Source organism: Notamacropus eugenii, chromosome 2 (genome assembly GCF_028372415.1).
Source record: "Notamacropus eugenii isolate mMacEug1 chromosome 2, mMacEug1.pri_v2, whole genome shotgun sequence".
In the NCBI taxonomy this organism is placed as follows: Eukaryota; Metazoa; Chordata; class Mammalia; order Diprotodontia; family Macropodidae; genus Notamacropus; species Notamacropus eugenii.
Window position 1 is genome coordinate 491,812,496 of NC_092873.1, and position 16,175 is coordinate 491,828,670.

Sequence of the window (16,175 nt, forward strand, 5' to 3'; positions counted from 1 at the left end):
ATAGCCTCAGATAGAGAAAACAGATCTCCAAGAAAGGAAAATATGACTGATGCTTTTTTGAGGTCAGAATTCCTTTATTATTTGGGCAACAAGCTTTCTGCTACAACTGAGAAGGTGCACAGCCTTTTCTTCACCCAGATGACTTCTGGTGCCCCAGCAGGGCACTGGCTTCAAAGAGCAACAAAATCTAAATAAATAAATTAGCAAAAGTTAAGGCTTCCAAGCCCTAAGCAGGGAAACAGACTGAAGGGGAACAAACAGGGTGTGGTGGAACATGCCTGGTGCTAGAACCTCTCAGCCTCTGGACCTCAGTTTGAAAGAGCTCCAGGCATCACGAGACCCAAGTTCAGATCCAAGCTCTATCTTTAGTGGCTGTGGACGAGTCACTTGTCAGTTTCTTCACTTATAAAGGGATAAGGACTGAAATTCTGATTTTATCGATTAAAGGGATTGCTCCAGGGAGGAAACTTCCTCTACCAATGTAGTTCTGCAACTTTGTCTGAAGGAGATGCCTAGAAAACTAGGTTTCATGACTTGGCCAGAGTAGCATCAGCTAGTATGTGCCAGAGACCAGAGGCAAGACTTGAACCCAGGTCTTCCTGGCTCCAAGGCCAGCTCTGGCTTCTGTGGAGGTGATGCAGTGCCTTTCCATCATCTATAAAATGGGATGACTCTTTGCTCTACCCATCTCAAAGGAAAGGCATTAATCAGTTGACAAACATGTATTAAGCATGGAGTATCAGGAACCGTGCTAAGCCCTGAGGATACAAAGAAAGATAAAAACATTTTCCCTCCTTTAACCTGACCAAGAGTCTCACCCTCCAAAAGTAGACATTGATTCTTTGAAGCCCTCCAATGAGGGGGAAGCCCATGGCATGAGTATTTGGTCCCTTGACTCTTAGATTATCAATATCCTGTCTCAAATGGGGGCCAAGAACCTGAAAAGCAGGGGGCCAAGCTCTAGATTTCTCTGCACTTCTCCAGCATCAAGGAGCCCATTATGGGCACTGATAAACCAGGGAAGGGTATTTCCCTAAAGCAATTCCTTGCAGAGTTTTGGATAAGAAACACACATTTAGGTAGTCTGATTATTTCTTTCGAGAATAGTCAATTCCCGTCAAGCAAGTAGATATACCCATTCTACAGATGCAATAAATAAAGGCCCCAAGTAGCTTATAAGGATGGAAATAGTAGACAATCTAAAAGCAGAAAAACGGTGAGCCTTAACTGCTGGCACTAGGCCCTAACCAGAACTAAATATGTGTTTGTTGTATTAAAACAGAAGCCTCTTTGCCACCCTTGAGGCCTTGAGTCAAGAGACAGGCCTAGAGAGTCCCTCAACCTCCTGCTTGCTCTGTCTCTTTTCTTGTCAAGTTCCCCTGCCAAATACTGTTAGGAAGTTGGCTGGGATCTAGTGACCAATCCTAGGCTCTAGCCCTAGTAGGTTATAGAGTCCCTGGGGCCCCCATTCCAAGATCAGCCCAGTAGAAAGAGGAAGTTAGGCACCCTCAGTGTTCGAGGCCATCAGGGTGATCATCTTGGGGAACAAGTAGTAGCAGCATTCCTAGGGGAGCACCAAGTCCATCACAGCAGTGCTGATATTCTTCTTCTTGAAATCTGCCTCCACCAGGGTCACAGTCTGGGTCTCCTAAAACATCTTTTTAATATCCATGTACTTGGTCTTTAGCAGTTCTCCCAGGATGTCAGATTGTAAGGGAGAATACCACCAGGCTTCAGCAGGTAGAAAGCACGAGCCTTGATGAATTGAACTTGTGGGTATATCTGGTATCCTCAGAGAGGAGACAGGTGTCACACAGAATTCCATTGAAATGTCCATCATGCAGGTTGGGCACTACCTCTTCCCACAAGCCTTTTAAGGGGACGGGGCTCACTCCTACAGCTGCTGGAAGAACCCATCCTTACACTCAATGATCCAATCCTCCTGGATGTTGGCTTCTTGCACCTTGCTGGCAGCAATCGCCATCACAAAGCCGAACTCCAGGACGCACCCTCCTTCGGAGGAGGCCACGGTGACCAGCGGGTGCATGCAGGGGATCTCCCAGGGCTTCATCACTCGCTTGCTCAGGATCTGGAGGTGAGCATCAGGCCCATCCACTTTTTACCAAGCAGGCCGGCAGTCCTCTCCCGTCTGGAAGATGGGTGTTGGGGTAGCCTCTGAAAACACGGTTGGGTCCCGGCATTCAGTCCCTACCCTCGACTGATGCTTTTAAAAAAAAATTGTAATTCAATAAATGTTTGTTTTCCTGGAACATAAAGAGCACTATTGCTAGTTATTGAATCATATACAAGTACAAATGAAGTACAGTCCTTGTCCTTATGGAGTAAATCATATACTAAGAGGACTCTAACTGGAGAGATAATAAAACCATAGATTTAATACTGAAGGACCTTGAAGGCCATCTCTTTCAGTTTTTTTCAGTCAAATGGGCAGGATTTTAATTCAGGCAGATCCTGAATGAAGAATACCAGCTAAATGTTGAAGAATGGGTTGAATTTCAATAAGTTGATATGGGAGATAGTGGGTGGAAGTGGGTAGAAGTGAATATAAAGAAAAGGACACAGATCAAGATTGAGTTGTATGATTGGGTATTTTTCTATGAAGAAATAGTAAGTAACAGTTGAAGCTGGAAAGATCTGTTGAAATTTACAAATAAAAGAGTGTGGCAAGAAAAAAGTGTATACCAAGGAAAGGTCATTGGAGAATACCTGCATTATTTGTTTGAAAAAAAGAAGAGAAATCAAAGAAATAAAGAAGTTATGAGGCTAGGAGTGCCTTGAATATGGAGGGACAGGTTAGAATACAGCCAATGTCATTCATTCTTTGTGTTCATTTATCATTTTCATAGTCAATGGCTATTTATGTTAGGGCCTTATTAATAGTACCCACCCATTTTTATCCATTTTCCTAATTTAGTATTGATTTTGACCTGTGTTCTGATTAGTTGATGATGTGACTGCATAAGGCAGTCAAATCTAAAATGATTGTCATGTCAGGAATCAGTTCTTTCTTGCCTGACAAAATAATGTGATTATAATAGGTAATGTTTATGGCATTTCAGTACAAAAATACTTTTCTCACAACAACCTTTTTAGGTGGTTGCACTAGATAACGTTCAAGGTCCCTTTGAGCTCTTAGTCTTAAAAATCCTAGGCAGGTATTAAAGGCATTAGCTTTCATATTTTACAAAATGAGAAAACAGTCCTAGTGGTGAAATGAATTATCCAAGATCGTATATTCTGGTTTCTTCAAGTCTCAGGAAAATCCCATCTTCTACAGGAAGCCTTTCCTCATCCCTCTAATTTCAGTGCCTTTATCTATTCAACTATTTAAAAAAAAATTATCATATGTATAGCTCGTTTTTACACGTTTTCATGTTGTTTCCCGATTAGACTGTGAGCTTGTTGGAAGCAATGACTGTCTTTTGTCTTTTTTTGTATCCCCAGCAGTTAGCACAGTGCCTAGAACCTACTAGGTATTTGACAAATGTCCATTGATTGACTGACTACTGAGAGTTTGAAGAGAAATGAAAATCTAAGTCTAATGATTTCAACTTTAGAAATCCACATATGGTCTATATCAATTTGAGAAAAGTCATATCCAGAATCTTAAAAACCCTTTTTATTTTAAGAAATTACTTCTCATATACACGAGACATGGGACTTCTGAGTAAACTAGGAGTTTTTTATCCTCTTTTGCTTCTTGAATTTGAATGGTATTTGTCAACATACTGTTCACCATACTGTTCCTCCTGTTGACCTAAATGACTTCAGTGAGGCCCAGAGGTATATATGGAAGCAAACAGAAAGTGCCTAGTTCTTGGTCTTCTCCTTTTTCTGTACTTCTTTACTAATTCTCTGCCTCTTCATCTTCTGCAACAGATGTTGTTACATAATCAGCAATTACCTTCATTGTCATACATTTGCTTCCAATGCTTATGAGTGCTATAATACAAGAACAAATGACAAATTGTTCTATGAAATTATTTTTCTTTTTGCCTTTGAGTGGCGGATAAAATCAACTCCTTTATTTGCATCTCTAAAGAAAATCTATGATCCAACTACACAAAAGTAACTTCAGGTACATGTGTTTGTGTACTCACATATTTGCACATATGTGCTTTCACATCTAGTCTGATTTATGGGAAGAATGTCAATCCGCAGTATAGATGGATGTAACACAGTTCCTCATTTTGTGTGCCAATTCATATTAGTGGTTCAAAAAATTGGGGGATTACCTATTGACAGTTAAATTAATATAAAAACCCTGATAAAATTGTGATACTTGACATCTATCGTCTTTTCTGATTATCCATCACAATTTAAAAAATTAATTTTATTACATATGTTTCAGCATTAGAAAAATTTAAAAATATGAGTGGTATCATCTTTGACTTCTGTGTACTAAACATATATATATTTTTCTCAATAAATACTCTAAATCATCTCCAATAAACGTAAGATCAATATTATCCAATGCCATCAAGACAGTCGCCATTCCTTTTTGGTAGTGTGGTTCAGTGCCTGAGTTTAAATTCAGAGCAATAGTACTGTACACAAAAAAATTAAATGAAAAAAATGTAGCAGAACATAACATAAATATGATTTCAAAAATAATTTATTCCTGCCTCATGTTCCCATTGAACTAAAGAAATAAAATACTTAATACATATATGTATACATGTATATATATGTGTATGCATGTATTCCTACAAAACAAACATCCTGTTTAAAAAATATGTCTTTGCAATTTAAATTAATCAGTGATGCACTTTTATTCATTTTTGGACCTATAATTTATCCTTCAATATCTTTATCTTGTCTAATTGCTACAGCTAACATTTCTAGTACCATATTGAATAATAGTGGTGATAATGGACATCCTTGTTTCACCTCTGATCTTATTGGAAATGTGTCTAGCTTATCCCCATTGAATATAACACTTGCTGATGGCTTTAGGTACATACTGCTTATTATTTTATGGAAAGTTCCATTTATTCATAAACTCTCCAGTGTTTTCAATAGGAGTGGGTGTTGTATTTTTGTCAAAAGCTTTCTCTGCATCTATTGAGAAAATCATATGGTTTCTGTTAGTTTTTGTTGTTGATATGATCAATAACACCAATAGTTTTCCTAATATTGAACCAGCCCTGAATTCCTGGTATGAATCCTACCTGATCATAATGTATTATTCTCATGATAAGTTACTGTATTCTTTTTGCTAATATATTGTTTAAAATTTTTGCATCTATATTCATTAGAGAAATTGATCTATAATTTTCTTTCTCTGTTTTGGTTCTTTCTGGTTTAGGTATCAGAACCATAGTTGTATCATAAAAAGAATTTGGTAGGACTCCATCAATTTTCTCATATATCCTATATAGTATTGAAATTAATTGTTCCTTAAATGTTTAATATAATTCACTTCTAAATCCATCTGGGTCTGGAGATTTTTTCCTAGGGAGTTAATTGATGGCTTCTTCAATTTGTTTGGGTTTTCCTCATGGCTTCTCCCATTTATTTTAATTCTTCCATGCAACATGACTAATGTGAAAATGTGTTTAATAAGAATGCATGTGTAGAACCCATATATGATTGCATGCTGTCTTGGGGAAGGAGGAGGAGAAAATCTAAGACTTATGGAAATGATTGTAGAAAACTGAAAACAAATAAATTGGTTAAAAATTAAAAATTTAATTAAAATGTAAAAAAATTAAAAAAAAATAGTAGGTAGAAGAGAGCTTAAAAATAATCTACTCCAAAGCCTTCATCTTACAGAAGAAGAAACTGATGACCCAAGATATGAAGGAGATTGGCTAATGTCACAAATCTAGGAAGGATCAGAACTCCCACCAACACCCCCAACTCCAACTTTAACATATTTGTAGGACAGATTATGGATAAAATTTAATAAAACTTCGAAAAGTTTTTTTTTTAAATAACTGGGATCTTCCTGGGACTGAGGACCATTTTGTATTACTATTTTAAGATGGTTAAAAAGTAAATTACCTCATATCCAATACAATGATGATAAGCCTCTCTGTTCTTATTTGTTATCTCTGAGGTAAGAGAACAAGACTATTTCTGGGACTATAGTCAAAGTCTTTCTGGATTCCTCAATCCTTCCAATGCTTTTACTCTCATGACAAAATCTCTTGTGCTACTCCTGTGGACAAAATAGAGAAATATGTGATAGATGATAGTTAATTTGGAGAGATTTGGAACTAACTGAATGACCTGACACAAAGAGCAGGAGCTCATGTGTCAGTGTGAACTTGAAGGAGGTCTCTGGTTGACCTAGGATTTATCCTTGGCATCATGCTAGTTTAAATTTTTATCAGTGATTCAGAGGCATATATGGAATACTTTTTAAATTTGCACGACACAAAACTGGGAGGGATAGCTAAAAGGTTTTAGATGTGGCAGAATCCAAAAGATTCTGACAGGTCAAAGCACTGAGCCAAATTTAATACCACAAAAGTCAATAAAGATGAATTTAAATAAATTTAAATAACCAAATGCAGGGGAGACATAACTATATAATAAAGGAATGAATGGTAAAGCATTTATTAAGTGTTTCCTGTGTGCCAGGCACTGTTCTTTGCTCTGGGTATCCAATTACAATCAAGCAAGAGAGCCTCTCCCATCAAGGACCTTAATTTCCAAGGCAAAAGATAATCTGTCAAGAGGAGATGGAAGGAGGGGAGGGGTGTGAACAGCAGAAGAACCAAGGGACCTTGAGGAGAAATCGTGCAGGTGGTTCAGGTAGGAGAGATTTGGCCGCTGCTCAAGAAATGACAGTAAAGGCCTGGCTCCAGTAAAGGCAAAAAATTACCAATCAGTGTCCAGGCATTACAGGGCAAAGTCCAGTAAAGAAAAAAAAAAAGATAAGAATTCATCTGGAAGCAACATGTGGAGATTTTTGAGGGAACTTCAAACTCAGTGTGAGTTCCAATGGCTTAGGCTCCATTAAGAAAGGCTGAGAATACAGAATGGACATGTCCTAATCTCACTGAGCTTTGTTCTGATCTGCCCATATGTGGCTTCCTATCCTTATCTTATTCCTATCTTTCCTATCATATTTTAGAAGAAAAATTGGAGATCAGGGAAGAAAAATCAGGTTGTAAAAGGTAGGGAGATGATATAATTTGAGGACCAGTTGGAACTTGGAATGTTTTAACCTGGAAAAGAGGGGATGGGGAATATACCTGTATATGCATATGTACATGTATGTGTATATGTGTGCATGTATAAGTATATGTGTATGTGCATGAGTATATGTATATGTATATGCATAGGCATATGTATATTGAGGGCTTTCATGTAAGAGGGAGAATAGATTTGTTCTGCTTGGGACCAGAGAGCAAACTATGATGAAGAGGTAGAAGTTGCCAGGAGGCCAAAATTCAGCCCAAGATAAGGGAAAACCACCGAAATCAGAGTTATCTAAATGCTGAATACTGCTTGAGCAGGCAGAGGAGGTTTCTGACACAGGAGAGGTCCTCCAGTGAAGCCTAGATTTATTCAGATTTCAAGAGGATTCTCAGTCAGGTTGGATTTGGGCCTCATGTCTGAGAAATCTCTTCTAACTTTGCGATTCTAGGAAGCTGTGATTCTGGCATAAACTTTCCAAACGCATACTCACCTCTTTACCAGGCTGTGATATAAGGTTAGTGATTTATCTGCTTGTATCTCGGGCTTTCATACTTTCATTGAAACTTTATGTATCATTGTGTGTGTGTGTGTGTGTGTGTGTGTGTGTGTGTGTGTGTGTGTGGTGGTCTTTTTCTTGTATTTCCTCTTTTTCAATCATTTTATATTCACCCACTGGGTGATATTGGGATCCACTGGCCAGTTCTCTTTTATGAGTAAACTTCAGGAGAAGACTGGTGCCATTGGTTTTCTATGCCTCTTTCCATCAGATTGAAGGAGCTGTTCCACCCTGCCTATAGCTCTGGAGGACAGGCATATATGGCATGTTTTATCCCACCCAAATCCTCTACCCCTTTTCTTTTCTTTTCCATGAAAAGGGATAATGGAACTGAGTGGAAAAGAAACAGGGAGGATGAGCCTTAAGTATTATATTTCTCTGGTGTTAAGTCCAGGAATCCATAAATTTCAGGAGAAGATGCATTTTGTGTTTTTATTATATGGAATAAAGTGTAAACATTCTATCTCTAGCACATAATTCTTTTCTTCTGAGGTATGGGATTCTATTGAGGTTTTTTAGAAGTGTTCATTCTACCATTTTCCTGGTCACATAACCCTCTTATGTAAGTTAGAGAAGAATACCCTTATATATTATCTGAACAACCAGAACGGCAATAGAATAGATTATTCCAACATCTCGCTCTAAAATATGCAAAAAGTATGTTTATAAACAACATTCATTAAGTCTGAAAGACAGTGTTGATCCAATTTAAGTCTATAATTCTGGGCATCCAAGGCCTCTGTCCTCTCATTTCTCATGTCTTATTGTTTTCATGATGAGTTGAATTAAAATTCTTATTTATTATGCGTTTGATGTACCACTGCTCTTCCTGCTCATCTGTGCTTATAAGCCTTCTACCCTGCTTGCATAAATGTTCCTGATCCCTCTGTTCTGAACACCTATAAAGGACAGTTTTAACCATTTGTTAACTCAGAGAATCAGATAAAACTTGGCCATTATGGGGTCTTTATGGGTTGCGAAAGTTTTATTCTGAATCTAAATAACCATGAGATAATTTTGTCCTAAAATTATATCCCTAGGTAAATATTGCATTCTAGAATTTGATTATACCTATCCTTCAATGCTTCAAGAATCCACAATTCTGTCATCACGAGTGCTTCTCCTGAAGTACAAACTAACTTCTCTAAAGCTTAATAGGCAATCTTTGGGAGTGAGTATGGCCACAGAGTTCATTACCATGAGACCAACCTGGGGAGGAACCTTCCTGAACATATCTAGGCAAGTATGCAGTCCACAGGTTATCCCTTTCTGAACTTCCATCTGAAACATTTCCAAGTTGGTAGGACCTGATAAAACTCACACTCCACTGGCATAGACTTTGAGAACATGAGTTCACCTCCATTCTATGAGACTTTGAGAACATGGATTCACCTCCATTCCACACCTTTGAGGAGTTATTGGGAAAAAATATCCTGATAGTACCTAAGATAGAAAGACTAAGATAGAAAGTCACCAAAGGCAGTGTGTTTCAAGAAGATTTCTCTTATTCATAGAAGAATCAATGTTGTTAAAGTATGATGCCATGGTAAAATTTTCTTTCATAAGAGATTTGATGACATAGGTCTCTAAGGGAAACAACTTTATTTTAAACTTGATGGAGATAACCAAATAAAGATGGTTATTTACCTCAATAACCTGATGAGAAAAATACTTAATCCCTAGGTTTCATTGTAATAGCATACAAGCGTCCAGAAATGCACCAGCTTACCAACTGGTAAAGACTTCAGAATCACTTGGAAGAGTGGAAGAGAGGTGGGTACCACAGAGTCTAGGTCTCTAATTATGCCTCCATGTTTCATAGTAACTGGAGCATGGGGTTAGGGACTGACTTCTATATTTGCATGGTTATATAGCCCAAAGAGTCATGAAATAGTATTGGTAGACTTGTCATTCATGTGATACAAAATGATCTTAGAACTTAAATATAATTTTATCAGTAAGATAGGATCACAGATAACCAGTCAAATAGATTTGCTGTAGACTTTGTTATTTTAACACAAGTTTTTAATTTATTTGAAAATCAGTTTTTTTATGACTCTGCCAGTCTTATAATGAAGAACTAGAACTCTGGATCAGCCATGACCTCAGGAGAAATTAATCACTCTCTTTCAGAATCATAATGGTTTTAAGTTGGAAGGGGCCTCAGTTCTCATCTCTTCTAACCCATACATAAAAGGAATCACTACTATGCCATATTGCATATGTAATCATCCAATCTCTTCTTGACGACTTCCAGGAAAAGAGAAATCACTATATCTTGGGCAGCCCAGTCTAGTTTTGTACATCCCTAGCTGTTCGGAATTTTATTCCGATATAGTGCCTAACTTTACCTTCTTATAATGTCTTTCTGTTGTGCTTGCTTCTACCATTTGGGGACAAATATTTTCCAAATGAAGGACTCTGGCATGCTTATGCATGCTGGGTAAAATCTTATGGTCATGAATGAGCACAAAAGTAGTGATACATCAAATGAATTATGATGGGCAAAATGTAATTCTCCCCTGAGCTGCTGACATGTATCATCTAGTAAAGGAAAGTAATGATTAACCAGTAGATATTCATAAGTAGATGTGATTGAAACAATTCCCATCATGAGTAGATACAAACATATCGTATGTATGGATATGTGTAACCTAAATTCTCTACTCTTGGCAAAGGGACAAAGCATCATACTTACTTCAGCTCATTAATTTTATCCTTCAAGGAGTTTGCAATAGTCCCATCTGAGGGGAACAAGGAAGTCCTTTCTTAGAATCTCAGCCACATCCATTGTTGTTCTATTTGATGGAGTAATCTCATAAACTGGAACAGATGTAGAGGAAGATGGTACGGATGGTGAGAATACTTAAAATCATGAAATACAAGGGTTGTCTAAAGGGTCTGAAGCTATTTATCTGCCATGGTGCAGTATTTGAAGGATTGTGATTTATGAAAAAAATGCTAATCTTTATTCTCTGTCCCTGGTTTAAAAAGAAAAGTAGTGACAGTGGGTGGAAAGTACTGTGGGACTGATTTTGATATGGTATAAGAGAGAACATCTTTGCACTTAGAGTGATTAAAAAAATAGAATGTTTCCTTTGAGAAAAAAATGAGCTATCTTCTCCAAGTCTTCAGGGGGAAGACTTAAGACAGACATGATAATGGTCTAAGTATTGTCCCACAAAAGCAATATTAAACTCATTCAGCTTGGTGTCAGAGAAAAAAAAATTGGAGTAATGGGTACAGGTTACAGGCAGACTTGTTTAGGCTTGGAGTAAGAAAAAACTTCCTAACCACTAGAATTCTCTGAAAGTAGGATGAGCTAGGTTCACAGCTAACGGCTTTCTCTTTTACTGGAGGTCTTCAAGCAGTGGATAGGTGACTGTCTGTAAAACATATTGTAACATTTGTCTATGTTTCAATACCTAAAAAATATCTTCCATATCTAAGATTCTCTGGGTCTGTGGATCTCTACGAAGGCATTGTTGAGGGGCAACGATGGATCAAGGTCAACCTAACGGGGGCAGGGGGAAACTCAGCATGTGTAATTTCTTTTCTGCAGGTCACTTGGGTCTTGCTGAGTCGGTTACAGTTCCTGCTAAGAATCTCCATTGCAATGCAGTGGCCAGCTCAGCAGGAACTTGCAGACTCTGCAGGTCTCAAAGAAATGGCTTCTGCAACATCCTATAATGAAGAAATGGCTTCTGCAACATCCTATAATAGTCGCAGTAATTAAAACCACTTCTTGGCAAAGATGCTTGAGGTATCTTGATGTAAGATGAAGTCTTCAAATCAATTACGTATGTAAGTTACCGAGATTTTCAAACAGCAATTTATATGGCCTTTTTTATTTGCTTTGTGTGACTGTATTGGGCCAAATCCAAGTTTATCCCTTCAATTGCCCTCTTACCCTTCAAAGAAACTCAATAACTAAATAGTGAGCCCTAGGAAAAAAAAAAAGATGCTTTCAAAATTGATTTCATTATATCCTTGCTATTAATGAGGCTTATAGTATGTGTGAGACATTAAGTCATGACCCAACAGGGCTATGGAACTTTTGAAAAGCCAAGATGTCACTTCATTTTACCCTTTGAAGATGTGCTTTTCTCCTCCTATACTAATGTAGCATTTGGTGGTAGACTGTAATTAAGCCATTGTCAACATGCCTAACTTTCCCCACCAATTAAGTATATTTACCTTTCTTCTTCAGTAATGAGATTTCGTGCTGGCCTGTGGAATCACTGTGGTAAGTTGCAAATGATATTTAAAATAAGGGATCCCTGCTCAGTACAAAGAGAGATGAAATATCACACACTGAAATGTTTCACTTCTGGTAGTGCCAGAAATAGTCATCCTAGGTACTATTTCAGAAATTGACCAAGACCCAGAAGCTAAACTAATACTGAATTGTACTTGTTCCCTTTCACCTTTCATATTCTTTCTAAGAATCTTACTTTTCTTTGTCTCAGAATTTTAATTTATATAAAGGGCTGAACATTGAAGAAATGCCAAAAGAATGGGAGAGATGCAAAGAGAAGCATAGTTATCACATAACTCTTTGATTATTTCCTTAATTTAAAAGGAGGGCAACCAGGTGGTGCAGTGGATAGAGCACCAGTGCAGGAATCAGGAGGACCTGAGTTCAAATCTCACCTCAGACACTTGGCACTCATTAGCTCTGTGACCTTGGGCATCACTTAACCCCAATTGCCTCATCCTGGGTCATCTCCAGTCATCGATGATTCACATGGCTCTGGAGAAGTGAGGCTGGTGACCTGAACAGCCCTCCTTCACTCAAAAACAAAGTCAAGTGCAAGTCATATCATAATTTCTCTGATGGCCTAGTCTTCTTCGGCAACGAAGGATGAACACACACTAGAATTTAAAAGGAATTGTAAGAAACTACATATAGATATGGAAGTAGATATAAAGTGCCACAGTCTCAATTTTAATAATGTTTATTTAATTTTAAATACATTGTATTTTATTTTAAACAATTTTATCTGAAAGAAATAAATAGTTGAATGAATGGATATCGATATACATTGAAGGATGGTAGCAAATGTTCAAGTCCATAATCCCATCCACTGCCTACCCCCAATTATTTATTTTTGGTTCTTCTTACTCAACCATCCACTCATATAATTGCCCAATTGTCAGAGGCTGGGCTCCTTTGAAAAAGGTGCTTTGATGAAAAACATTAAATGTTGTTAAATGACAATTACGTTGTTCTGATACCTTAAGGAGGAGTTTGCTAAAGGGCTGGATTTATCATTGCTCCTGCTACCAGAATTGTTTCTCATATTTTACATAAGGCTATATTTCTTATGAACATAGACCAAATGGGAAGCTACCTTGCATTCATCACTGAAGATCTAATGCATATACATATATGCATCTATATGTACATACACACATATGTATATTTCTATATCTCTCTATCTATCAGACCAGGATCTATGCAGATATGTGAGTATATCTATGTAGACACACATATAATTCAGGGAAAGAGGGTTTTGAAGTCCCTGGGGCATCAACAACCCCATTTTGCTTACAGCAATTGAGCTCTTACATCTGCCAAAACCCCATAGAGACATAGTCAGGAGCTCACTTCTCATATAGTGGACCTCCTCAGGATAGACTAATTTGCTCCAGCTGAGCCCATCCCCATTGGTTCTTGGCAGTCTCTGCCCTGATGGTTGACAGGTGTGGTAGCTACTGACTTAGGAAGAAAAAAAAATTAACCCTATTTCTGCCAAGTGGTGACATCCAAAAGAGACACAATCCAGTGAATGAACAGAGAATGGTAGATCACACTGACTACTATAGTAATATCATTTGGGCTTAAAAATAGCCAGAAAATACACCCATGCAGCTTAGTACCAGGAGATTGCTTAGAGATGGATGGGTAGAAGCTGGCCCAATGGCTCTAATGGGGTTGGGGAAAGAGAGAGAGAGAGAGAATTAAATATCATTGGAAACTGAGCCTAATATGTTTTTCTGACTCCCATTGAGAAGAGGGAGAAAAATCAGTTTCTTTGCTTTGGCGTCTTGGCTTCTTAGCAAACTAAGGCTCTTTCACATGTTTTTAAAATCTATGTTGAAATGGTACATTTTTGGGGGGATACCATTTTGATTATTTGATTTGTTTTCTTTTCCACTCAATACCACTTGGTTCACAGTCAGAAGCAAACTGGAATGGCTTCCGCTGGTATGGGCCATCGTAAAAAGCTCAGATGACAGTGGGAAATTGCTTTTGTGATGAAGGGAAGCATTAATAAAAGCTTCTCTCATGTTTACCCTTTCAAATTGGCCCTAGAGGAGTTGTTTAAACTACCCCATTGGCAGTGGCTAGCTGGTACATAGGTTGGGAAATGTTTCTATTGCCTGTGGGTGGTAGTTGAATTTAGAGGTATCCACATTTTTCTGACCTGGTTTGCTATGTCACTGAAGTTTAATTTAAAGCCCTTACTCACGCAACATCATTTTTTAAAAAAAATCCAATTCCAGTCTACAAGAAAACATACTGTTTTAATTTAGATTCAGATATATTTTGTAAGGTCTTCAAGTATAGGATCTGTAAGCACTCTATAAGGTGGCAACCACATCTCCCACAGGCTCTCCAAGGATTCGGAATAAATGACAGTTGAGAGAAGATTGTGAATTACTTGAAAAGTTAATGTAGAGTGAAGTGAGTGAACCAGAGGAAGAATCTATATAATAATTAGAAAATTGTAAAGAAAATTACTTGAAAGGCTTAAGAACTTCATTAGTGCAATGACCGTGATTACAGGGAACAAGTGATGAAACACGCTACCACTTCCCAACAGAGGGGTGAGGAACTCTAGATGCACAATGAATGTGTGGATTTGTTTTACTGATTATGCATATTATTTATGATGGGGGATTCAGGATGGCATTTTTAAGTAGAGGGAAAGAGGGCTAGTTATAATGACGGTGAAAAGCAAAAAAAAAAGAATTTTATTTTAGTATTTTATAAAACTATAGAAAAAAATAAATGGAGGTTCAGAAGGAGATCTAAAGAAGGCTATCTTTGCATCTAGTATATTTAATTTATCGCACTTTGAAAAATTAATGATGTATATGACACATCTACAATCCAGTGCAATCTTGTTTTTTCTGTTCTGCACAGACGAAATTCTCATTTTAAAAGTATATCTGTCAAATTAAAATAGCAGACAATAGAGAAAGAGCAAAAAAAAAAAACTGGGAAATTTTTTTTTCATGTAAGAATTACAATCTGTATCAAGATCTGGTTATTATTTATGGTGACCAAGTAGCTTCACTCAATATAACTCATATAGGAACTGTATCTTTGAGTAAAATAAGGATCAGAGAATCTCAGTGTTACAATGTACATCAGAGACCACCTTGTCCAACCTATAGCCGGCCACCAATTCACTTTGCAATACGCATGATAGGCAAGTAATCACCCTTTGCTCAAAATCCTTTAGAACAAGGTAGACCTCATTAATCCAAAAGGAGAGGATTTCATGGAATAGCTGTAATTATTAGGAAGTTTTCCAAGCCAAAATCTGCCTCTTTGAACTACCATCTATTAGGTTTAATTTTTCCCTCTGAGACCATGAAAAAGAAGGCTATTCCCTCTCGTACATAGTTATCCATACAAAGACATCTCTGCGGTTTAGTTTGTCCCTATTGTCCTCCCCCAGCCTTCTCTTCTTCAGGAAACAGACGTAGTTCCTTCAGCCTATCTTCAGAGGTTCAGAATAGATGACATTTGAGACAGAATGTGATCCAGATGAATAATTAGATAGATAGACAAAAGGCCTTTGTTCATTCTGTATTTCCTCTTCTATGGATTCTCCCCAGTTTAATAATGTTCTTTCTAAATGGTGGTGCACAGAATGGAACATAATACACCATATGTGGACTGCTTTGCATAATTACAGTGGAATTCTCACCTCCAGAGTCCTGGAAACTAAACCGCTCTTAACACAGTCTAAAATCACTAACCACCTTTGTAATAATCTATCACAGAATTTTTCTAAGCATTGAAGTCAAGATCATTAGCCTCTACTTTGCAGACTCCATATTATTCCTTTTTTTGAAAGTCAAGACTTTTGACTTTCTCCAGATCTGGGGCACATCTTGTACTTTCCATGGTTTTTTGTTTTTTTTTTTTTTCCTGAACATCACTGACAAAGGGGAAGTAATTATCCAAGTGTCAAGAAACAAAAATAAAGTTATATAGTTTAGATGTCTAAGCACAGGAAGACAAGGCTGAGGAAGGTAAAATATTTCTCCAGGTTTTCAAAGGACTATGATGTAATCCTACCCCCATGGGTCAGTCCTTTCTGCACACAATTTGAGCTCAGTGTCTGCTTTCACTCCCCCCAGCACCCCATAAACATATGTTCATTTTTTTCTTTACTCAGGTACTTAAAGAGACCACAACGATTTT

At 37.6% G+C, this 16,175-nt stretch overlaps 1 pseudogene; it reads right to left on the reverse strand.

Moving 5' to 3' along the window:
- Positions 1–1,498: 1,498 nt before the first annotated feature.
- LOC140523215 (guanidinoacetate N-methyltransferase A-like) lies at positions 1,499–13,951 on the reverse strand (annotated as a pseudogene).
- Between the last annotated feature and the right edge of the window lie 2,224 nt (positions 13,952–16,175).